Here is a 26,016-nt window from a genome sequence, read left to right as displayed (position 1 = left end):
TGGGGTATGAGGAGGGTGGACGAACTAAGCATAAAAGGAAAAAAATGGAGCACAAAAATTTATGGTGATGGGTAATAGTGTGGTGTTTGCAGGTTGAAGGTGAAGGTGGATAAGAAAACAGTGGTGATAAATGGTGAAATTTATTCAATATTACATATTAATTATATCTCAATAAAACTAGAAGAGAAAAAAGAAAGAAAAGCCACAGTATCTTTCATAACATAATCTTAAAGGTGACATACTATCACTTCTTTCATATTCTATTGGTCAGTGAGGCCAACCTATACAATGTAGGAGGCAACTACACAGAAATGTGAATATCAGGAGGCGGGATCATTGGGGACCATCTTGAAGGCTCAGGTAACTGTGGTTCTGCTTACTTTCTTTATAGCACTTATTTCAACCTTGGGTTATCTTGTCTATTGATTTACTTGTTAATGGTTTATCTCTTTCTCACTAGAATGAAATGTATTAGAGCAGAGATATTCATCTGGCTCCCTCCTGATGGTACAGTCCCTAGAAGATTACCTGAAACAATAAATATTATTGAAAAAAATAAATATGTGAGTGAACCACATGGTAAAGTATAGGAAATTATTAACCAACCTCCATTTATTCTAAATTTATTTTTATTGCATTAGTTTGTAATTACATTAAGAATTGACTTATTAAGCTTCATATTTTAAGGGAAGGTGTAGCAAAGAATTTACGACAGATTTGAAAACTACCAAACTTGATTGCAAACAATTTTTTAAGTAATTTTTAAAGGCCTGAAACAAGTTGACAGACTTTTTCAGTAACAAACCAGTTAGACCTGGAGAGCATTATGCTTAGTGAAATAAGCCATTCAGAGAAAGCCAAGTACCATATGATTTCACTCTTATGTGGAATCTAATAAACAAGACAAACAATCCAACAAAGAAGCAGAGCCTGTTAGTAAATATTTTTGGCTTTGTGGGCCAAAGGGTCTCTGTTGCAACTGTTCAACTCTGTATCAGGAGAATAGCGTTAGACAGTGGGTGAATAAATGAACATGGCTTTGTTGAATAAACATTTTTAATTAAATTTATTAGGGGTAACACTATTTAACATAATTATATAGGATTCAGGTGCCCAATTCTACAACACATCTCTCTGTACACTGAATTGTGTACCAAATAAAATTTTATTAAAAAAAAGAATTGACTTATTAGATAACTGTCTGGACAAAAAGGCATGGAGTAGATGTCTAGTTCAATTTAGTCTTTTTACCTGATAAATAAATTATAAAGATTACAAATAGTAGTTTGTAAGATTACAAATAGTAGTTTGTTTTTCCCATTCTGTCAAAATCATCCTTAAATCAAAATAGTCTGGAATAGTACATTATAGTCTCAAAATAACTTTCATATTCTACACTTCATTTGATCTTAACAATGCCATGTTGACAGAATTTAGGTTCACAGATGAGATATCGGAGGTTTGGAAAGGTCAGTAAAAACTAAAGGAATACAACTAGTGGACATCATGGGGACCTAAAAATCCTTTGCCTCTAATTCAAGGACACTGTCCCTGAGCCTAGACTGCCTTTGTTTAATGCTTATGTAATACTTCCTTCACAATAATTTTTAATAGTCTTATTTAAAATATTCTCTGAATAGCTATTCCCAGAATAACATTTGCTTTTATATGTGCAAAGACTACTTTTTGCATACCAGGGTGATTGTATTAATTTATTATTATGACATGGACTTTAAATGGTTTAATTTAGTTATTATATTTTTGAGTGCTTGCTATATATACCAGAACTGTGGTAGTGCTGTGTTTAAAAAATGTGCTTTATTTTATTTTATTTTTATTTATTCATTTTCCAAGGAGACATACAAATGGCCAACAGAGATAAGATGCTCATCTTCTCTAGCTATTAGAGAAAAGCAAATCAAAACTACCATGCTTGATTTTAAGGAATGACATTTCTTGTATTTTCTGTCCTTAATTTTAAAAGCAACTTAGGTGTTTTTTCAGAAGTTTTAAAATATATAGAAATGTATAAATAAAAATAAATCACCTATAAACCAACCTCAAATATTAACTACCATTAGTGTTTTGGAGTATTTCCTCCCAGTTTCATGTATGTGTGTATGTTTATTGTCCTATATTACTTTAATGCAAAAAAAAAAATCCATTAAAAAAGTTTTTTTCCACATACCATTTAATCTGATTTTGCCCCTAACCTAACAGGTCTGGGGTTCCCAAATATCTCCCTTGAGGTAATAAAAAGCCCCAACGGCTTGCATACACTGGGAAAATTGGAAAGGTTTCTGATCTTTAGCCCACAGTGTTCCCAACCCTTATGGACTATTCCCTGCAGTTAAGACTCACAAGGGACTGCTGTTCAGGCTCAGATATCCAAGAGTCATGCCCATCTGTGGGTCATATAGAATAGAGTCAGGGAGCAGAAGTGTATCACTTGACTCCTACATCTCCAGGTCTTAAGAAATCTAATTCTGTTCCTGGGTTTGGGCTTTGAACCTCCGTTGCTCATAAATTATCTTTACATCATAAAGGCTTAGCTTAGTTTCCTGTTATGACTGAAATACTAAAAAGACATTAGCTTCTTTTTGGAGCAAAAAAAGTCTCCAACCTCACCGGCCTTGTTCTACCGTGAAAGAAGGGAGGAAAAATTATATTTCCATTCTCTTGCTAATGTTCAGTGAGAAGAAGAAAAGACAAGATGATAATTAATTGGTTAATTACACATTCTACTTTATGTACTTCTTTTTATTTCTGTGTGACAGAGACAGAGAAAGATAGAGAGAGGGACCGATAGAGACAGACAGACAGAAAGGGAGAGATGAGAAGCATCAATTCTTTGTTGCAGCACCTTAATTGTTTACTGATTGCTTTCTTATATGTGCCTTGACTGAGGGGCTACAGCAGACCAAGTGACCCCTTGCTCAATCCAGTGACCTTGGGTTCAAGCTGGTGAGCCTTGCTAAACCAGATGAGCCTGTGCTCAAGCCGGTGACCTCGGGGTTTCTAACCTGGGTCCTCCACGTCCCAGTTTCAATGCTCTATCCAGTGTGCCACTGCCTTGCCAGGCTACTTTGTGTATTTCTCTCTACATCTATTTAAATTTAACTTGTATTAAACAGTAGTTGTGGATTCTGCTTTTTAACCTAATGCCATATCATAAACATATCACTTACTTTTAAATATTTTATAAAAAACAGGATTTTTGGATTCCAAGATGGCGACTGAGTAGGCAGACATCCCAACTGCCACCTCCCAGGACCAAATTGGATTAGAATTTAAGAATGATCATCTTGAAAAACCAACTTTGAACTCAACAAAGAGGAGTCTATAACCAAGGATCACAGAAGAAGCCATGAGACTGGTAGGAAGGGCGGAGATGCAGAAAAGGCTGCCTTGCTCCCGGGAGTAAGCTGTGGTGGAGGGTCTGGAGGGACTGTCACTGTGAGGGAGTTTGCCCTGGGAGGGGAAGGTCCTCGGTCCCAGGCTGGGTGCCCCAGCCTATAACCCCAGAGACTAGAAGAGGTGACCACATAGCATTTGGTAGAGCTGAGGTTTCTGTCTGCAAGAAAAAGATGAAGCTCTAGCAGATACAGGCTCCATCTTAAAGGGCCAGCACAGAAAATCTTATTCACAGCTACTTACTTAGGGCTCTGGTGGAGGGAGGGCAAAGGAAACTAAAGTTGCATGAGGAAAGTGTGAGATTGGAAGCCCAGGGAAAGACACTGTGGGAGACAGCCTCTGAAACCCCTGTCCTGAGTCAATCTCCAATGTTGCAGTTGCTATTTTTCTTGAGTGGATCAGCCCCTCTGTGCTGCATCAGCCTGAGGGAAACAATTGCCCCACCCTTGGGAATCTCTTCTGCCCCACCACATGGAGACTAGGCCGTTCTACAATAACATTGCAGAAATCAAAGGAGGACAAAAACGGCCAGACAACTTGATGAAGGAAGTAGGATTTATTAAAGCCAGTGGAGCATATGAAGTTTGTAGCTTCAAAACATGGGCTCCCTGAAGTTGATTTTCTTACAGGTTATATACCTTTACAGTATCTAAGTAATAGACATGTGATTTCTTTGTTTAAGTTTTCTCAGGACTCAAGGAGAGGGGAGGGCAAGCAAGGGGGAAGGAGTTTCTAGATCACTGGCCATAGTTACATATAGATCTTGCTATTCTTGCTTTGTATTATAACTATAGGATATAGTTAATTTATTACTGGCTGACTTGGTTACCCTTGCTGGCTCCTTTCCCTTGTATTCTTTTTGTTTCTTCCTTCTCAGGGAAGAGGGAGTCTGCCCCTCCTTCCTCACTTTCCCCTTTGAGACTTCAGAATTTCTTTTACACTGGAGTCTCATATTCTTTATCTGATCCTAAGGGGAAGGCCTGATAGGGGTGGGTAAAGTATACATGTGTTGTTGTTTGTTGCTGTACTATGGCCTCTATCATGTTCTTTATGCTGTTTATTAATAATGGCAACAAATGTGGAACTATTAAACAAATTCCTAGAAATGGTAAGACTTCTCCTATTAGGATTTTAAACCTACTAAAGGCTGAGAACTATCCCCCCAAAAAGGCTACTGAGGTTTTCTTTAACTTTGGTCTGGGCTATTGTTGGTCCTTCTATCCATTTCCCCCATATTCCTGCTGCTATTTTATTGCAAATATTGTTGTAGTAGGAGGGTCTGTAGGATCATAACAGACATAGGGCTGGTTATCCCCTGGGTAACACACTGTTTATTGAGTTTGATTATAAGTACAGGCTCCTTTCTGAGTTCCATCACACTCATAGAAGCTATAGAAAAGCAAGGTGGTGGAGACATTTTGGTCTTCTTTGGTGACATGGATACACAGTTCACAGTCCTCTGCCCTAATTCTCCTCCCTCCCCAGAGTCCAATTATAAGGAGTCCCATGGCAAGGTTCCTTAGGCTTCAGTCATACATGGATAGCCAGCTCCCAGTTTGTGGCTGGAGTAGGGCATGTTGTCCTTCTCAGGGTCAACTTACAAGGGTTGGTAGGGTCAGTCTCTGCTGTCAATGAATGTGTGTCTCCACTGGGGCTGCTGGCTTCAGCCAGCTGTGGTGAATCCAGGCGGGTATGCCTTTTACCTTGGCAGCAGTGGGAGTGGTCAGGATTGTGGTATAGGGTCCCTTCCACCTGGGTCAGAGGCGAGCTGGATTCTAATCCTTGATCCATACCTGGTCTCCTTTGGCAGATCTGGATCTTCGTCTTTGAGACATTGTCTCCATTCTTCTCTAGATGGCGTAGAACCTCATCTGTTCCCCAAGCACATCCTTGGAAAGTCTCGCGACCTAGCAACAGGTCATCTACATACTGAAGGAGGACACACCTGATGTCCTGTGCAGGAAACTTCTGGAGGTCACGAGCAAGGGCCTCCCTAAACATGGTAGGGGAGTTCTTGAACCCTTGTGGGAGCCTAGTCCAGGTGTACCCTTTGCCCCTGTAGCCAGGTCCTCTCATTGGAAGGCAAACAGTTTCTAGCTTTCAGGAGCCAGTCTTATACTGAAGAAGGCATCTTTTAAGTCTAAGCAAGTGAACCATGAGACTTGAGCAGGGAGGAGGCTTAGGAGCATATAAGGATTTGGTACTGTCAGGTGCAGAGTCACTGCTGCCTCATTTATGACCCTCAAGTTCTATACTGGCCAATAATCATTGGTCCTGGTTTTCTGACATGGAACAAAAGAGTATTCCAGGGTGAATGCATAGGATAATAATGCCATATTCTTTGAGCCTTTGTAAATGCACTTGGATTCCTTCCAAGGCCTCCCTAGGAATCAGATATTGTATCTGCCTGGTGGGCAGTGCCCCAGGTTTTAACTTTATCCACACTGGCACTTGGTTTATTGCCGGCCTGGAGGGGGGTGGTTCTTCAGCCTAGACTTCAGGGTATTTTTGAATCAGTTTTTGGCCTGGAGGCTTCCTAGACACAGCAGGAAAAATCCTTTACTCCTCTGCTCTGAGAATGGTCAGAGTTAGAACAAGCCTGGGTTTAGGCACCTGTTGTAACCTCCCAGCTAGGGGAGGAGAGCTGGACCTGACTCTGGTGATGCAGTGCGAGTCACCTCCAGCTCAGGCTCAGGTGAACTTATGCTGGGATCTGATAAATCTGGCGATGATGGGCCTGAGTCAGTGGCAGTCTCTGGGGCGAATAGAGAGGCAGGTATGAATGGGTAGAGCCTCACCAGCACGTAAGGTGGAGGAACCAGAGTTTTTGCTTCTTCTGGTTCACTAGGGGTTAAAATTTCTGGCTTTGGCTGTTGTAGTGGCTCTCTGGGTCTGGTGGAATGCTTCCCTGCCTTAACTATTAATACTGTAGAAGCCTGACCTCTGTGTCAAGTGAGTGGGTGCAAAACTAGTGTAAGCCAAGTGTCTATGTAGGGAAACTGGTCGGGGTGGCCTGGATCTCTAGTGACTACCTGCCACACCTTCTGTACAACAGACTTATCTAAGCTTCCTTCTGTTGGCCATTCTACCCTAAAAATGGGTTATTCCTCAATTTTTCTGGGGACATAGTAACCCTGTAATCCCCTGAGAACTTTTTCTTAAAATTCTTGACTATCATGGCTAAAGGAGTGGGTTTCCCCTGTGAGCCTCCCATACCTCCCACAACAGATAACTGTCATGCCACAAGAAGGAATGGGGGAAGGGGAGGGGAAAGTTGAAGGGGATGCCACTTGCTTCAGCCTGTCACCGCCCGCTCCCCTTATGGAGATGGTGGACTCGCTTGGCTTATGGCAGGCTGATATACTCAATCAGTACTCAGTTGTGCCTCTTAGTAGTATGGGGTGCCCTGAGGAACTGCGGTTTGGGACCTAACACTCACTTCATCCCTGTGGGAGAGAGTTGGAACCCTCTCCCGGTGTCCATCTCGTTCACTCCACACTCACTCTTTTTTACACAACCTTCCTCACACCAGTGGAGAGTGACGAGTCACCACTTCTCTGGGGACTACTCCCTACACCTGTGAAAAGTGCACTGTCACTGCTCCTAACCTATGGAGGGCAAATAGTGACTCTCTGGAGGGTGATCAAGCCTCCCTTCTGCCCAGTGGGGCAGACCCTAGCTAGCTTTCTTTGCCTGGTTTTCTTTACCGTGGCTCTAATGCACCCTTGTTTCCTCATTCTTTCATTGTCTGGTCCTTCCTGGGACTGGTGAAGGGGATCCCCACCTTTGTTCTACAGAGATGGCCACACAGGAAAATCCCCAGTGTACCCTCAGCAGGTGCTTCTGCAGGGCGGATGGGGGCTCCCCAGTGGGGTGCCTGATGTCTGCCAATTGTGGGCATCTTTCCTCCTTGGTTCCAGCCAATGCACCATATATTGCAGGAATCAAAGGAGGACAAAAACGGCCAGACAACTTGATGGAGAAAGTAGGATTTATTAAAGCCAGTGGAGCACGTGGGCCTTGTAGCTCCAAAACATAGGCTCCCCAAAGTTGATTTTCTTACAGGTTATATACCTTTATAGTATCTATGCAATGGGCATGTGATTTCTTTGTTTAAGATTTCCCAGGATTTAAGGAAGGGGAGGAAAGTTTTGGTGGAGCCAGCAAGGGGGAAGGAGTTTCCAGATCACTGGCCATAGTTACATACAGATCTCACAATTCTTGCTTTGTATTGTAACTATGAGATATAGTTAATTTATTACTGGCTGATTTGGTTACCCTTGCTGGCTTCTTTCCCTTGTATTTTTTTGTTTGTTTCTTTCTTCTCAGGGAAGAGGGGACCTGTCCCTCCTTCCTCACTAAGAAGTTAGCCAGGAAGCAGGGGGTGCATCAGTGACTCAGTTTTCTGGTTTTGAGGCCCAAGCTTCCTCACTTTACCCCCACTCTCTCGAGGTCATGACTGGTTCTTCCACCTCATGGGAAATTCAGTAGAAACTGTCCAGACTGTGGGAAGACCACACCTCTGGATCTCAGATTTCTGGAGCCATACCCTACTGAGGTCTGTGAAAAAAGTCTGGACAGACTAACATCTGGGGCTAAGGGGCAGAGATACAGCCAACCACCCTTCCTAATCCCTGAATTGCCCCAGGCTCTAGTCTCTACCCGATATTTATTCAGTGGTGGAGCCCAACAAGCAGCTAGCAGACAGTGGCTGCAGGAGATGAGGCTTAGAGAACCTTGGCTTTTTGTGGACCTTCCCCCAGGCCCAGTGCAGGTAAAAGCCAGTCTATGTGTGCAGCGTGGTATTTCCATATGCACCTGTGCCCAGCAGAGGCAGCCACATACTCTGGATTGCTTGTAGCTCCAAGAAGTTTGCTGAGGGTCAGTCACAGGCAGTGTCCCCCAGTGGTCTGCACCAAGTTCCCTCCAGGGAGGCCCAGGGCCAGCTATAGAAAGCATTGGTTTAGGACCTATCAACCCTTGCTGGTGGCATGTCTTACAACAGGGCTCCTCATACCTGGCCCAGCTGAAGTGAGTTTCAGTTTCTGTGATCAGCACTGGCTCAGTGGCTCATGTGCACTGGACAGGGTGAAACTTCAAAATCAGCTGGCCTGGGTGCTGGATATTCTTCCTGACTGAACTAGGTTCCTCAGGAGGCAGGGAAAGAGACTTAGAGCATAGACATTCAAAGCGTGGGTCTCTGTGAGCCTATTGTTGGGTCTGGTCAAGAGGCTTAGTCACTTTCTGGAGGGGCACAGTAAGCTCCATGGCAGGACTCTCTCAGTATTCCTTCCTGACACCAGAGTCTCACCAGCTGAAAGAATTTCTGCAGAGGGGACTGTTGGCTCCACCCAGTCTGAACCTGAAGCTCACCTTGCTGAGGAGAAATAAAATATCAGTATCTAGCAGTGGTTAAGTGATTAGTCTCTGAAGTAGGGGACACTTTCTCTAACCCAGCAAGCTTTCAACATGTAGAGGAGTTGGTTGGGTATGAGGCTAGACTGAGTCCACACTATAGTCTTTCTACAGAGGACTCTGTGGAAAAACCAAACAGATTCAAGAGGAGGTGGTACAGCTTAAAAGTGGAAGCAAGTCTTGGAACCTTTGCAGAGCTGCTGTCATCTCTAAGCAGGAGGAAGCTGATCCTTATACACAGGTTGGCCCCTCCCATACTACCAAGGCACAGAAAACAGACACAAACAGCAAACAGAGCAGTAGCTCCAGACAGGTAGCCCACAGCAGGTTAAAAAAAAATGGTTGAGGCCAACACAAGAGGATACAGAATTAACACAACTGGTAGTGAGTGGCAGACAGCACCAATAGTAGACTCAGCTAGCTATATAAACAGCATGCCCAAAGGAGGATTCCAGCAGGCACAAGACACTATGAAGAATAAATAAACCCAACAAGACAAACACTGCCAAGTATCTAATACACATGATCAACATTTATCCTTACAGGCAGCCACACTGAAGGGATAACTGCATCCACAAAAAGATCAATTGCATTTAATACTCACATACAACAGGAGTGTAAATACTACCCTCAAGAAGCATCCCTAAAGCAAATAAATCAAGTGGGCTGGAGGGTCAGTACCACAGAGCTCATCTTCCTCATAAAGATACCACAACAAATTTCAAAGTCCAACAGCACTACCTAATACACAGACAAAATAAGAAGACAAAGAAATATGACCCAAATAAATCAACAAGAGAGATCCCCAGAAAATGCACTAAATGAAATGAATGTAACCAATTATCCAATGCCGGGTTTAAAATAATGATTTTTAGGATGCTCAAAGATCATAGAGCAACCATGGATGGTCACAATGGGAACTTAAACAAAAAGCAAGCATCAAAAAGGACACTGATATCATAAAAAAGAACTAGTCAGAAATGAGAAATACAGCATCAGAAATGAAGCCTGCACTAGAAGGAATCAACAGCAGGCTGGATGAAGGAGAGGATTGAATTAGCAATTTAGAAGACAAGATAAACAAAAGCACAGAAGCAGTGTAGCAAAAAGAAAACAGGCTCAGAAAGATCGAAAAAACTCTTAAGTGACCTCTGTGACAGCATGAAGAAAAACAACATCCGCATCATAGGATTTCCTGAAGGAGAAGAGAATGAACAAGGGATAGAGAACCTGTTTGAAGAAATCATGGCTGGAAAGTCCTCTAAATCAATGAAGGAACAAGTCACACAAGTTCAAGAAACACAGAGGATCTCATTCAAGAGGAAGCCAACGAGGCCTACACCAAGACATAGCATAATTAAAATGCCAAAGTTAAGAGACAAATAAATAATACTAAAAGCTGCAAGAGAAAAGCAGTTAATTACCTATAGAGGAGCCCCCATATGGAGGACATCTGAGTTCTCAACAGAAACACTTGAGGCCAGAAGAGATTGGCAAGAAATATTCAAAGAGATGCAAAACAAGAACCTACAACCAAGACTATTTTATTCAGCATGGATATCATTTAAAATTGAAGGAGAAATAAAAAGTTCCTGGACAAAAAAGGACTCAAGAAATTCATTGCAACCAAACTGGTACTGCAAGAAATGTTAAGGGGCCTGCTGTAAAAAAAGCAAAGGAAAAAAGAGAGAGAAAGAGGAATGTAGATTTAAAAAATAAATGGCATTAAGTACATATCAATAATAAACTTAAATGTAAATGGATTAAATGTTCCAATCAAGAGACATAGGGTAGCTGAAGGATATAAAAAAAGGACTTGTATGTACACTGTCTACAAGAGACCCATCTCAGAACAAAAGTTATACATAGACGAAAAGTGAAAGGATGGAAAAAAGAATTTCATGCAAATGAAAAGAAAAAAAATATGGGATAGCAATACTCATATCTGATGAAAAAGCCTTAAAAACAAAGGCTATTGTAAGGGATAAAGAAGGTCACTACATAAGTGTAAAGGGAGTAATCCAACAGGAGGATATAACCATTGTAAATAGCTATATGCCTAATATAGGAGCACATCATGATATACAGCAGATTTTGATGGATATGAAGGATGAGATCAATAGCAATAGTATAAGTGTAAGAAATTTTAATATTCCACTAACATCAATGGACACATCCTCCAGAGAGAAAATTAACAAAGAAACAGCGGCCTTAAATGACACACTGGAGCAACTGAATTTAACTGATATTTTCAGAACCTTTCACCCCAAAGCAGCAGAATATACATTCTTTTCAAGTGCTTACAGTACATTTTCTAGGATAAACCACATGTTTGGATACAAAACAAGTCTCAATAAATTTAAGATAATTGAAATCATATCAAGCATCTTTTCTGATCAAAATATGAAATTAGAAATCAACTACAACAGAAAAAAAAACATTCAGACACTCGGAGGATAAATAGCATGTAATTAAATAACAAATGGGTTAACAATGAGATCAAGGAGGGAATCAAAAATTTTCTTGAAACAAGTGAAAATGAAATATAACAACCCCAAATCTATGGGACACAGCAAAAGCAATCTTATTATTATTATTATTATTTTTCCTAAAGCTAGAAACAGGGAGAGACAGTCAGACAGACTCCCGCATGCGCCCGACCGGGATCCACCCAGCACGCCCACCTGGGGGCGACGCTCGACCCACCAGGGGGCGATGCTCTGCCCATCGGGGCATTGCTATGTTGCGACCAGAGCCACTCTAGCGCTTGAGGCAGAGGCTACAGAGCCATCCCCAGTGCCTGGGCCATCTTTGCTCCAATGGAGCCTTGGCTGCGGGAGGGGAAGAGAGAGACAGAGAGGAAGGAGAGGGGGAGTGGTGGAGAAGCAGATGGGCACCTCTTCTGTGTGCCCTGGCCGGGAATCGAACCTGAGACTTCTGCATGCCAGGCTGACGCTCTACCACTGAGCCAACCGGCCAGGGCCTAAAAGCAATCTTGAGAGGGAAGTTTATAGCATTACAGGCATACTTTAAGAATAAAAAAAAAAAAGCTCAAATAACCAACCTAACTCTGCACCTAAAAGAACTAGAAAGAGAAAAATAAATAAAGCCTAAAGAAAGTAGGAGGGAAATAATTAAAATCAGAGTGGAAATACATGACATAGAGGCTAAAAAAAAAAAAAATACAATAGATCAATGAAACCAAGAGCTGGTTCTTTGAAAAGATAAACAAGATTGATGAACCTTCAACCAGACTCATAAAAAAAAAAAAAAAAAAAAAAAGAAATGGAGATGTAACAACTGACACCACAGAAATAAAAAGGATTCTTAGAAAATACTATGAAGATTTATATGCCCCCAAATTGGACAACCTAGGAAAAATGAATAAATTCCTAGAAACACCCAATCTTTTAAAACTCAATCTAGAAGAATCAGAAAACCTAAACATACTGATTATAACAAATGCAGTTGAAACAGATAAAAAAACTTCCAGCAATCAAAAGTTCCAGACTGGATGGCTTCACAGGTAAATTTTACCAAACATTCAAAGAAGAATTAACACCTACCCTTCTCAAACTATTTTTAAAAATTCAAGAGGAGGGAAGACTTCCAAGATCATTTTATGAGGGAAGCATTAGCCTCATAACAAAACTAGATAAAAACACTACAAAGAAAAAAAACTATAGGCCGATATCTCTGATGAACATAGATGCTAAAATTCTCAATAAAATATTAGCAAACCAAATTCAGCAACACATTAACAAAAATCATACATTATGATCAAGTAGGATTTATTCCAGAAGGCAAGGCTGATACAACATTTGTAAATCAATCAATGTGATTCATCACATAAACAAAAAGGATAAAAATTACATAATTATATCAATAGATGCAAAAAAGCATTTGATAAGATTCAGCACCCATTTATGATTAATACATTCAGCAAAGTGGAAATACAGGGAACATACCTCAACATAATAAAGGCCATCTATGACAAACTGATAGCCAATATCATACTCAATGGGCAAATTTCAGAGCAATCCCCTTAAGATCAGGAACAAGGCAGGGGTGTTCCTTTCACCACTCTTATTCAATGTAGTTCTGGAAGTCCTAGCCATAGCAGTCAGACAACAAGAAGAAATAAAAGGCAACCAAATGGTAAAAGATATAGAACAAATATTCCAAACATTTATATGGAACCAAAAAAGAGCCCAAATAGCATCAGCAATCTTGGAAATAAAGAATAAAGTGGGATGTATCACACTTCCTGATATCAAGTTATACTACAAAACCATTGTATTCAATACAGCTTGGTACTGTCACAAGAACAGGCATACAGATCAATGGAACAGAACAGAGAACCCAGAAATAAATCCACGCCTTTATGAGCAATAGATATTTGACAAAGGAGGTAAGAGTATACAATGGAGTAAAGACAGTCTCTTTAATAAATGGTTTTGGGGAAATTGGACAGGTACATGCAAAACAATGAAACTGGACCACCAATGTACACCATTCACAAAAATAAACTCAAAATGGATGAAAGACTTAAATGTATGTTATGAAACCCTAAACATCTTAGAAGAAAACATAGGCATTAAACTCTCTGATATCTCTTCGATATATCTCCAATATGTGCCAATATGTCTGATAAGGGTTTAATAACCAAAATTTATAAAAAAAAAAGTCTAAATCTCAACACCAGGAAGCTAAACAATCCAATTAAAAATGAGCAAGGGAACTAACTGAATAGATATTTCTCCAAAGAAGACATACAGATGGCCAATAGGCATATTAAAAAATGCTCAAGTCACTAATCATCAGAGAAATGCAAATTAACACTACAATGAGATACCACCTCACACCTGTCAGAATGGTGCTCATTAACAAATCAACACACAATAAGTGCTGACCAGGGTGTGGAGAAAAGGGAATATTCCTACACTGCTGGTAGGAATATAGACTTGCGCAGCCATTGTGAAAAACAGTAAGGCATTTCTTCAAAAAATTAAAAATGGAACTGTCATTTGACCCAGCTATTCCACTTTTAGAAATATATCCTAAGAATACCAAAAGAGTGATTCAAAAGAAGATATTTACCCTCATGTTTATTGCAGCATTGTTTACAATAGCCAAGATTGGGAAACAGCCCAAGTGTTCATCAGTGGGCGAGGGAATTAAAAAGCTGTGGTACATATACACAATGGAATAGTAAGTGGCTGTAAAAAAGAAGGAAATCTTACTTTTTGCGATGGCATAGATGAACCTGAAGATTATTATGCTAAATGAAATAATCCAGGCAGAGAAAGAAAAATGTTATATGATCTCACTTATATGTGCAATCTAATGAACAAGATGAACTGAGAAGTGAAATAGAGGCAGAGGAAGGGTCATGAGGAGCAGAGGAACAGCTTTCAGAGGGAAGAGGGATAGGGGATAAGATCAGAGAAGGTGAAGGGATTAGTGAAATTATATATACATAGCAACACATAGATACAGATAACAGAAGAGCAAATCCCAGAGTGAAGGGGGGAGGGAGTTTGCAGGAGGGGGACCAAAGAGGTGTAATGGGTGGAAGAGGGTGTGATATTGAGGAAGACACTTGAATCCATATTAACACAGTAAAGTAAAAAATTTTAATCAATAAAATAAAATTTTAATTAATTTACATTATTAAAATTTTTTGATTAATTTATTTTATTGATTAAAACAACAATATAGGATTTTCTTACTTTCAGAGTTCTGAAATAAACATTTTAGGAGTAAATTTTTGTTCAAGACTGCAATCAATTTTTAGAATAATTTTAGGATCCAGTAGTCCAAGAAGCCATAGGAAGCCCTTCTGGAAAAGGCAGGGAAATCACTTAATCTGACAAGGTGTTCATCAGGCAGGCTATTTGATCACACTTCTTTCTTTAGTGTACGATATTTTCAGGATCTCCCTACCATGATATGATTACTTTTCTTTTCATTTGTTTTTTCTTCTTTTTCAAGTGAGAGGAGGAGAGATAGAGAGACAGTCTCCCACATGCCCCCTGACTGGTATCCACCCGACAACCCCCATCTGGGGCCGATGCTTTGCCCTTCTGGGGCCATGGTCACAACTTGAGTTATTTTTAGCACCTCAGGTGGAGGCTTCATGGAGCCATTCTTACCACCTGGGGTCATGCACTTGAACTAATTGAGCCATGGCTGTGGAAGTGGAAGAGAGAGAGAGAGAGAGAGAGAGAGAGAGAGAGAGAGAGAATGGGAAAGAGGAGAGGTGGAAAGGAGATGGCCATTTCTTCTGTGTACTCTGAACAGGAATTAAACGCAGGACATCCACACGCTGGGTCAACAGTCTACCACTGAGCCCACAGGCCAGGGCCATGATTGCTTTTCAATTTAATACTTCTTTTTGGGTTCTGTTTGCCAGGTAATTAACTATATTTTTCTCCTATTCTAAAAGTTAACATTTGAATGCAATATTCACTAACAGATCACCAAATTTACAAACAAGGTGTTAGTACTGAGATCTTGATATTTCACTTGTGTACAATTGAAAGGACAGAGATCGCCTGACCTGTGGTGGTACAGTGGATAAAGCGTCGACCTGGAAATGCTGATGGTTGCCGGTTTGAAACCCTGGGCTTGCCTGGTCAAGGCACATATGGGAGTTGATGCTTCCAGCTCCTCCTCCCCTTCTTTCTCTCTGTCTCTCCTCTCTCTCTCTCCCTCTCCTCTCTAAAAAATGAATAAATAAAAATTTTAAAAAAAAAAAGGACAGAGATCATTATATAAATACTATTAATATACTTTCTCTGAAATCTTTTAATTGTTTATGGTTAAAATTCATATGTACTTGATGTTTGTAAGGGCTTTCTTCAGAAATAGACACTTTGCAGAGACCTTGTCTTCTTCTGTAAAACTTTTCAAAAACAACTGGAGTGTATTTTAAACAACACAGAGAATTACTTTAAAAGACTGGAACTCACATAGGAAGCAGAGAGGTCAAATCCAACTAAACAAATCTATAGTTCCTTCTTCTTGTTTTTGAGTGGGGGTGTTCAGATGGCATTTTCATGGCCTTTATAAAAATGCCAGCATATAAGAATATTAAAGGGTTAATTCTTTTCATTTACTTAAATATTCCAAGCCACAATGAGAACATTTTTGCACCTAAAAAGAAAGATTGTGGGGGGAAAACTGAAGATACATGATTTATCACTCCCCTCACAAATAAAATTTATTCATTGCATCCACCAGCCATCACACAGATGGTCAGAAAATTGGCTTTGTGTAGGGATGTGGATTCAGGCATGAATATTAATATGAGACAGATGTAAACGCATATTAATATGCATTTGCTTTGCATGGCCTGACATTACAATATTTTCATTAAGGAAACTGCATTTGAAAAGAAAGTATAGGTCACCTTTTACAAAGCATAAAATTGTATGGTAGAATATATGTGTTGATTCTAGAAAGCTGCTGTTGATAAGAAATGGAAACATTAATGTTGACTTTGTGGTCAGATGTCAACAACAGGGCAACACAGGCATCAGAATGACTTTGCTCCTCTGGATTACAATTAAACTATATCTTCCAACTTTAGCCGTACAGGTTATTGGCTGCTACTCAAGTAATCTAGGAAGTAAAGCCCTGCTTGAGTATGATACATGGACAAGTATAAATTATGAGTCTGATGTAAGTTCAACTACTTAGAAAGATCCATTCACATCCTAAGACACAAATTTCCACCACGTTGTTGCCATAATGGCAATGATTCATAAAAATGTAAGATTTATGCAGGCATGGTACTTGGAGTTTTTTGTTTTTGGTGCGGGACAGCATTTATGCTCAAATCAGCGCCAGCATCTGTGCTGTTAGTATCTGCTTATGGTAGCATTGTGCTCCCTTCCCAAGTGGAAGGAGAGAACGTGACATTGCAAAAAGCTATTTACATGCTTGCTGCTTTGTACTCACAAACCATTCACAGGGTGTTTTGCCACTAAAATATTGCTTACTGGAGAGAACAGCAGCTTTCTTCTGTTTGCGAATCCTTTTAAAACTGCTGTGTGGGCTCTTCAGACAAACATGATTACATCCAAGCGTTTAAAAGTACAAGTTAATAATTCTAAATAATCTGTTATCAATTAACAGTGAATTCACTAGTCATTACAGAACTGAGATGAAACTTCTAAATTCTAATCTTTAACCCTGATTTTCCCCCTTAGACTTCCTCATGTCTTTCCAGGTGCCTGTTAAAATCTTTATTGGAAGTCACACAATGTGGTAAAAAATGAAGTTGACATCTTCCCCCTGACAGTAGCATGTAATAATAGTGGAGCATGCAGGAACTTTTGGGCTTAGGAACTTTTGGGTTTGAATTTGAGCTCTGCTCAAACTGGCCACGTGACCTAAACAATTTTACTTTTCTGACCCCTAGTTTCTTATAGGGGCAAAGAAAGGAATAGTTTTACCAGTTTCCACAGTTGTTTCCATATGATTGTTTGGTTTATTTATTAAGTATGAAAACTTATGGGAAAATGCCTAGTATGTTGGGCATGTAGTAATTACTCATATCTATTTTTATAATTTCTATTCCTTTTGCTGGCTTGGCAATTTTTCTAATCTCTTCATCTTGTTACTCAGTTACGTTCATTTCTATCTCTTAGTTATATTCATTGTCACTATTCTGCTCTGGCTTTGATTATACTTCTCCTGGTCTTTTGTCATACAGTGGTTTCCTAATTGGTTTTCCTATTTCCTCATCTAAAACTATGGCACAGGTTGATTTTCCTAAAGTGTGAAACCCAAAGCATTAGTTGGCAGGCAGCAGTGGCGGGATTCAACCGATTTGCACCAGTTTGGCAGAACCGATACCTAATTTTTTTTTTTTTTTTTTTTTAGTTCAGTGAACTGGTTGTAAAAATGGCACTTGTAATCAGGCTTTCCCCTAAAGTGGGCAGCTGAAAAGCTGCCCAATCACAAACTTATATTCCTTACTCTTTTTTAACATTCATCTCTGCCACAGTGCATTCTAAGTGCCCATAGTGATGTTCATTCTGTCCATAGGTGAAAAAAAATTGCAAGTGAGGATGCCAATCAAGAAGCATTATAGAAATATCTTAAATAACAGTTTTATTTTTTTTGTCAGGTATTATTTAATATTTTAAAACTCTTTCTTATAACAATCTAGTTTTGTGTACCTCTTTTACTGTTCTTTTTTTGTGTGTGTGACAGAGACAGAGAGAGCGTTAGGGACAGATAGGAAGGGAGAGAGATGAGAATCATCAATTCTTTATTGTGGCACCTTAGTGTTCATTGATTGCTTTTTTATATGTGCCTTGACCGGGGGGTTCCAGCAGAGCGAGTGACCCCTTGCTCAAGCCAGCGACCTTGGGCTCAAGCCAGTGACCATAGGGTCATGTTTCTGATCCCACGCTCAAGCCAGCAACTCTGTGCTCAAGCTGGTGAGCCCCTGCTCAAGCAGGATGAGCCTGTGCTTGAGCCAGCAATTTAGGGTTTTGAACCTGGTTTCTCTGAGTCCCAGTCTGATGCTCTGATCACTGCGCCACCACATATTGTTCTTATTAATTATTAAATGCATGAAATAACAAAGTACCTTTTTCATTTAAAAAATTTTATTTAGAAAATTAAATTTAGCAGGGTGACATTGATCAATAAGAATACACAGGTTTCAGGTAAACATTTCTATAGCATTTGAACTGTTGATTATGTTGTATCCCCATCACCCAAAATCAAATCATTTTCCATCACCTTATTTTTTTCCTTCTTTATACCCTTTCCCCCCTCCTCCCAACTCCTTTCTCCTAAATGCCCCTCCCCTTGGTAACAACTTCACTTGGTATATTGTTTTTTTAATATATACTTAAAACTGTCATCATGTCAGAGAACTGGTTAAATCATTTGAATTCCAGCACTGGCAGGCAGTATCTTTTTTTGCTAAGTCTCTGATCTTCCCCTTCTTATGACACATCTTTGGGATTTATTTTCTTCAAATCCGCTCTCACCTTCCTGCCTCAGCCTTGCAAGATTCCATCTGGAAGGGTACCTCTTCACATCACCACCTGGTATGTTCCTACCTGTTTAAATAATTCCTCTCCCAGGAATTGTTTCCCTTTAAATACTCATAGCATTTGATTTTAGTCCAATAAATGTTTGCTGAAAAGTTTATTTGACAAAGACATGTATAGCACTCTAATCCATTCAGTCTTTATTACAGATCTATCATACATCCATTCTATAGATGGGGAAGTTGAGGCATAGAGTGTAAGGTATTTCCCTTTGTCACAGAGCTGTTAAATGGTAGATGTGGGATTTCAACCCAGAAGTTCTGGTTATAGGATATGTGTTATTAATCACATTTATTGTATCTCATGATGCTTCTAAACCTCAGAGATTTTATTATTTCATGTGTTTTCTTATTGGATTTATTCTTGTTAATGACCTGTTGCAGTTCTCTACCAAGCCTTCCATTTTGTAAAAAAAACTCCCCCCAAACCAAGACATCATTAGTCTGGATTATTGAATCATTTAGCTTTTTATTTATTTTTTTTTATTTTTTGCCATGTTTAAGTCAAAAGGTTGAAACCATTGTTTGTCTGGGAGTATTCTGGATTAGCATAGCTATTTGATAGCAAAATCTCAGTGTATGTGTGTTTCTCAATCTGTATGCTTATATCAGATATATTTTCATATATTTGCTTATTATATTTCTTTTAGAGACTGATATAAATATTTACACTTTGGTCTCATAACTCTTAAATGTCCTCTATACATGTTGTTTATGTATTGAAGATTTTCAACAAGATGAGAAATTTTTCATTAAGTATGCCAACAACATTACCATGCCTGTAGGTATCCAGTAGTTTCTAGGCAGAAAACAAGCTTGTCTTTCTTACTGCCTTATTGCCAGTGCTTAGCATATTGCCTAGAATATGGCTAGTAAACAAATGCTAAAAGGACCATTCTATTTCCTCATGTTGTTCTAAGTACTCCTAGTAATAAGTTATTTATATGTTAATTTATTCCTTCATGCTTGTTATGATCATCCTTGGTGTGGTTCTTAAAGTTGCAATTCAGAGTTCCACAGCTAATAATTTTCCAAGAAACAAAGAAATGAATCTTATTTTCTCATTTGAGGATGGCTCGGGGTCACAGCAAATAGAACCCAGAGTGACCACAGAATATATTTAAGAGGTCCCTTAACCCTACTTCTCTCCACTCATGCAGGCATTCATTTTTAAGATCCATGGATGGGGTTTGGAATCCATAAGATTGCTAAAATTGTGTACATAATAGTATATACATTTTTGGAGAAAGAGGTTCCATAGATATTTTTAGAAAAGTAAGTTATTTTTATATTATTCTTTTTATGTTTTAAATAATAAAAGTAATATGTTCACATTGTAAAAAATCAAACTGTACAGAAGAATAATAGCAAGTAAAAATATCCAAGCAACATAAAAGTATATTAATTGAAAAGTTGGAATTTCTTTTTTCTTCAGTTTTAACTTTTTATATTCTCAATCTTTTTTCTTATAAGGTAATCATCCCATAATTCTATTTGGCAACAGACTTTAATAGTCATATTTCAATGTCAGTGCATACACATCTACCATTTTTAATGGTTTGTTTTGAAATAATTATAAGTTCACAAGAAGTTGTAAAAAATGTATATAGAGCATAGAGAGGTCTTGTGTTTCCCTGAAGGGAAACATATTGCATAACTTTAGTACAATATTGAAACAAAGCAACTGACATTGGTACAACCTGCAGAGTTATGATATTTTACATGTAGCCACGTATGTGTGTAATTCTATGCAATTTATCGTGTGTAGGTCCATGTAATCATTACTAAAATTAAAGTACAGAAGTATCTATAACTGTAAGGATCCTTCCAGCACTCTATTTCTCCTTGTTTTCCTTAAGTCCTGGCAACTGCTATTCAGTTCTTCAGCTCTATAATATTTCAAGAATGTTATGTAAATAGAATCATATAGTTTGTAGTCTTTTGAGATTTTTTCCCCACTCAGTGTAAGTCCCCAGAGTTATCCAAGTTGTTGAATAAATCAATAGTTCACTGCTTTTTATTGCTGAGCAATATTCCAAACTACTGTACCGCAGGTTGTTTAGCCACTGCTTACTGAAGGTCTTCTAAGTTGTTTCCATTTTTGGCTATTATAAATAAAACTGCTATGAACATTAGTGTACAGGTATTTGTGTGAATGAAAGTTTTTTTATTTGTTTTGGGATAAGTGTGCCATAGTGCAATTGCTGGATCATATGATAAGTACATTGTATGGCCAGTTGTGGGTCAAATAAGTTTGTAAATATGATATATATATATGTTTGCTTGCTTATAGTTTGAATTGAGTGTGGAGGATAGGCTGTAAGCAGGCAGGGTCATTATAGCCTAAGGCTTAGTTTTAAAACTAAGCCTTTCCCACCCTTTTAATACTAAGATCTTTTCAAAACTAAGCTTTACTCCACACCCTTGACTATTGCATGATGTGGGGTGGTGCACTCATGAGGAATCCCATTATGCCTCAGATAAGTGACTTTGCATCAGAGACTTCCTTGTTTGTATATTGGATTAAAGGTTTTGATTTCTACTCTGTAAAATGGGGCAGAGGAGCCCATGCTGGAGAAGAGCAGAGAAAGGCCATTGTTGGGCAGATAAAATGTATTATGCTCACTTTGTTAAAGAGGCCGTTGCCCAGGTGATATTAATGTGTGTTGGGGTGGGCTAAAGGCAGGCAGAATCCTTGTAGCCTGGGGCTTGGTTTTGGGATTAAGCCTTTCCTACCCTTTTTGGTGTAAGGTGGTACAATCCTATCATGCCTCAGAGAAGTGACTTTGTATTAAGAGACTTCCCTGTTATGTATATTGGATTAAGGGTTTGGATTTCTACACTATAAAATGGGAACGGAGCAGGAGTTTGGCTCTTGGTTCCTGAGATTATCAAGAGAGAGCAGAGGAGAACAGAGAAAGGCCACGTGGAGGAGGCCAGGAGAAGCAGCCAAGATGGCGGAGTGCTGAGTGAGATGCCAGTTTGTGTAGAGTTTGTATCTGGGATAAGGAAGGAGATGGGGAACTGAGGAGAATAAGTCTGGTGAGCTAGAAACCTTTGATTCTAGGAAACTCGGATAAGTCAGTAGCTTTGTGAGCACTGAGTGTGACTGGGTTTTGGAGCCCAGTGTGAATTTTTACTTGCCCGCCGGGTGCAAGGTAGGATTAAAGGCTATGGCCCACCAGTTTTTGGCTCCATGGTTTCTTTACCGACTGTCAGAATCCAATGCGAACCTGCATGGGCCGGGCTGCTGTGATAGTGGCCCCGGCCCTGCCTGCTGGCTTTACAGCCATGTAGAAGAGAGGAGAAGCAGCCAAGACGGTAGAGTGCTGAAGGAGAAGCCAGTTTGTGCAGAGAAGGAGATGGGGAACAGAGATGAATAAGGCTGGTGAGGTAGAAACTTTTGATGCTAGGAAACTCAGATGAGTCAGTGGCTTTGGGAGCCCTGAATGGAAAGGGAAGTGTTTTCCCACTGTGTATATTTCTTTCCCACCAGGTGCAAGCTAGGATTAAAGGTAATGGCCTACCAGTGCTTGGCTCCGTTGTTTCATTATCGTCTGTCCAAATCAAACGCAAACCTTCATGGGCCAGGTGGCTGTGATGGTGGCTGCGGCTACTGGCTCTACAGCAGTAGTTGGTGTCATTGTGGCCATGTGCATGTAGGTTCCCACTGAACTTGGACAGACAGTAAAGAAAAAATGGAGCCAAAAAATGGTGGGCCATTCCTTTATTAAAGTTTCATACCAGCTGAGGAGCAAACACACAGGGAAAACACTTCCCTCTTCATTCATTCAGAGCTCACAAAGCTCTGACACATTATCCAGTTCCACTACCAGGAGAATCTTCTCTGGTTTCTCCAAAATCAAAGGCCTCACCAGTCTCAGTGGAGCTCACAAAAGCCCCTCACCTCTGGTTCCCCATTTGCACACCTTCTCCCTTCTCTCCTAACATGGCTTCTTCTTCAGCACTCTGCATTCTCTCTGCTCTCCCTGTAAAACATGGCTTCTCTCTGCCTCTTCTTCTCTCTCTTCTTTTCAAAACTTTCTGACAAAAACCTCTGCTCCAGCAAACATTCGCAAAACAATGGCCCTTCCCCAAGCAGGAAGGTAATTAGCAATTTCACAGACCCACATATACCTGGCGCTGCCCAGCCCCCAATGCAAACTATCAGCAAGCAAACATAAAAATCATATTTTACAAATTTAATTGACCAACATGCATATAATTTTACAAGACACTGCAAAGCTATTTTGAGACCCGTAGCTTTTACAGAGATGGGAGCTCTGACCCAAAGTAGGTTGAACCAAAGTGACATGACTCAAATTTGGCCAGTAATTCCAGTTATTTGCTCCAAATTGCCTTGCAAAGAAACTTCTCTTTACTCATTCTTCCTTCTGCTTCTCATAGGCACTATACACCAAAACTCCAGCAACAACTTTTTGATGACATTTTCTTGTCACAATTCTAGTGCTAAGATTTCCCTAACTTCTATTCATCTAAAATATTTTTTAAAAAATTTAAAAAATTTTAATTACAGTTGACATTTAATATTGTATTAGTTTCAGGTGTACAGCACAGCATAGTGGTTAGACATTTATATAACTTTCAAAGTGATCCCCTCCTAATTCTCACACCTGAGGAGCCACTGAGCCACTTCACCCGCAGGTGTTATAAGGTACCAAAAACTACAGAATTAATATTAATATTTTAAGAGGCTTGAAGAACATTTTATTAATTTGGGTTAAGGTGTGCAGAGAAATTGTGAGAATAGTCTCTGTACTGTGTGATTGGCATGACTAGGATGGCCATTGGCATTGTATTGTAAATGCAAAGGGGAGGAAAACATGGATTCCCAGACATTCCACCACACCTGTGGGGAAAGGGGTGAATGGCAAGCCAAGTACAGGGAGAGAAAAGCCAAAATAAACCTTTTCTTATAGCAATGAACCATTTGCGGGCATTTGTCCCCACGGAAACTACCTCTTCTATGTAAATGCGTGTAGTTAACACGTGTGACTCTGGACAAAGAGATAGCAGAAAACACTAGATAATATAGGAATGCCTTTTAATATGTAAAAAGATATCTTTCTGCCATTGTGTTGACTTGTAAATTTTGTTTTCTCCAAAATAATGTATGGCTTGCAAATTGAACGTGGTCCTATCATGTTAAAGGACATATGACTATAACCAATAGTGATAAGGGGCTCCTAATTACATTTTCTGCTTCTGTACTTCCCACTTACAAAACTATAAAAACTAAGTAGAACAAAGGGCCAGCGCGTGCGCTCCCTCAGACCACGGTTGGAGTTGCCACCGCTTGGCCAAGTTAGACAATAAAGCTTTGGTGTGTAATTGACGGACTTTGTTCGTGTCTTCAATGTTTCGAGTCCCTCCGGATTAGGTTTAACACACCCACCTGACACAATGTATAGTTATTACAATATTATTTACTATATTCCCTAAGTTGACTTATTTTGACTGCATTTGTATTACTGTTCTTTTTTTTTTATATTATTGACACTCATTCACTAATTGTTAGTGCCTGCTCTGTTAATTCTATGTTTCATAGAAAGTTAAGTTTTTTCTACTTACTCTTGACTGCATTCCCTGTGTCTTCAAAGTGCAGCTCTTTAACTATCATTTTTTTTTTTTTTTTTTTACTGAAGGAGAAATTTAAAAGAAATAATTATCTTTTTTTTTTTTTTAATAATTTTATTTTTTTAATGGGGTGACATCAATAAATCAGGATACATATATTCAAAGATAACAAGTCCAGGGTATCTTGTCATTCAATTATGTTGCATACCCACCACCCAAAGTCAGATTGTCCTCTGTCACCTTCTATCTTGTTTTCTTTGTGCCCCTCCCCACCCCCTTTCCCTCTCCCATTCCCCCCTCCCCCCCGTAACCACCACACTCTTATCAATGTCTCTTAGTTTCACTTTTATGTCCCACCTACGTATGGAATAATGCAGTTCCTGGTTTTTTCTGATTTACTTATTTCGCTTCGTATCATGTTATCAAGATCCCACCATTTTGCTGTAAATGTTCTGATGTCATCATTTCTTATGGCTGAGTAGTATTCCATAGTGTATATGTGCCACATCTTCTTTATCCAGTCATCTATTGATGGGCTTTTTGGTTGTTTCCATGTCCTGGCCACTGTGAACAATGCTGCAATAAACATGGGGCTGCATGTGTCTTTACGTATCAATGTTTCTGAGTTTTTGGGATATATACCCAGTAGAGGGATTGCTGGGTCATAAGGTAGTTCTATTTTCAGTTTTTTGAGGAACCACCATACTTTCTTCCATAATGGTTGTACTACTTTACATTCCCACCAACAGTGTATGAGGGTTCCTTTTTCTCCACAGCCTCTCCAACATTTGCTATTACCTGTCTTGCTAATGACAGCTAATCGAACAGGTGTGAGGTGGTATCTCATTGCCGTTTTGATTTGCATTTCTCTAATAGCTAAAGAAGATGAGCATCTTTTCATATATCTGTTGGCTATTTGTATTTCTTCCTGGGAGAAGTGTCTGTTCATATCCTCTTCCCATTTTTTTATTGGAATGTTTGTTTGTTTGTTGTTGAGTTTTATGAGTTCTTTGTATATTTTGGATATTAGGCCCTTATCTGAGCTGTTGTTTGAAAATATCATTTCCCATTTAGTTGGCTTTCTGTTTATTTTGTTATCAGTTTCTCTTGCTGAGCAAAAACTTCTTAGTCTGATGTAGTCCCATTCATTAATTTTTGCCTTCACTTCTCTTGCCTGTGGAGTCAAATTCATAAAATGCTCTTTAAAACCCAGGTCCATGAGTTGAGTACCTATGTCTTCTTCTATGTACTTAATTGTTTCAGGTCTTATGTTTAGATCTTTGATCCATTTTGAGTTAATTTTTGTACAGGGGGAGAGACTGTAGTCCAGTTTCATTCTTTTGCATGTGGCTTTCCAGTTTTCCCAGCACCATTTATTGAAGAGGCTTTCTTTTCTCCATTGTGTGTTGTTGGCCCCTTTATCAAAAATTATTTGACTATATATATGTGGTTTTATTTCTGGACTTTCTATTCTGTTCCATTGGTCTGAGTGTCTATTTTTCTGCCAATAC

Source organism: Saccopteryx leptura, chromosome 3 (genome assembly GCF_036850995.1).
Source record: "Saccopteryx leptura isolate mSacLep1 chromosome 3, mSacLep1_pri_phased_curated, whole genome shotgun sequence".
In the NCBI taxonomy this organism is placed as follows: domain Eukaryota; kingdom Metazoa; phylum Chordata; class Mammalia; order Chiroptera; family Emballonuridae; genus Saccopteryx; species Saccopteryx leptura.
The sequence above is the reverse complement of the archived record's forward strand: the minus strand, read 5'-3'. Positions refer to the sequence as shown.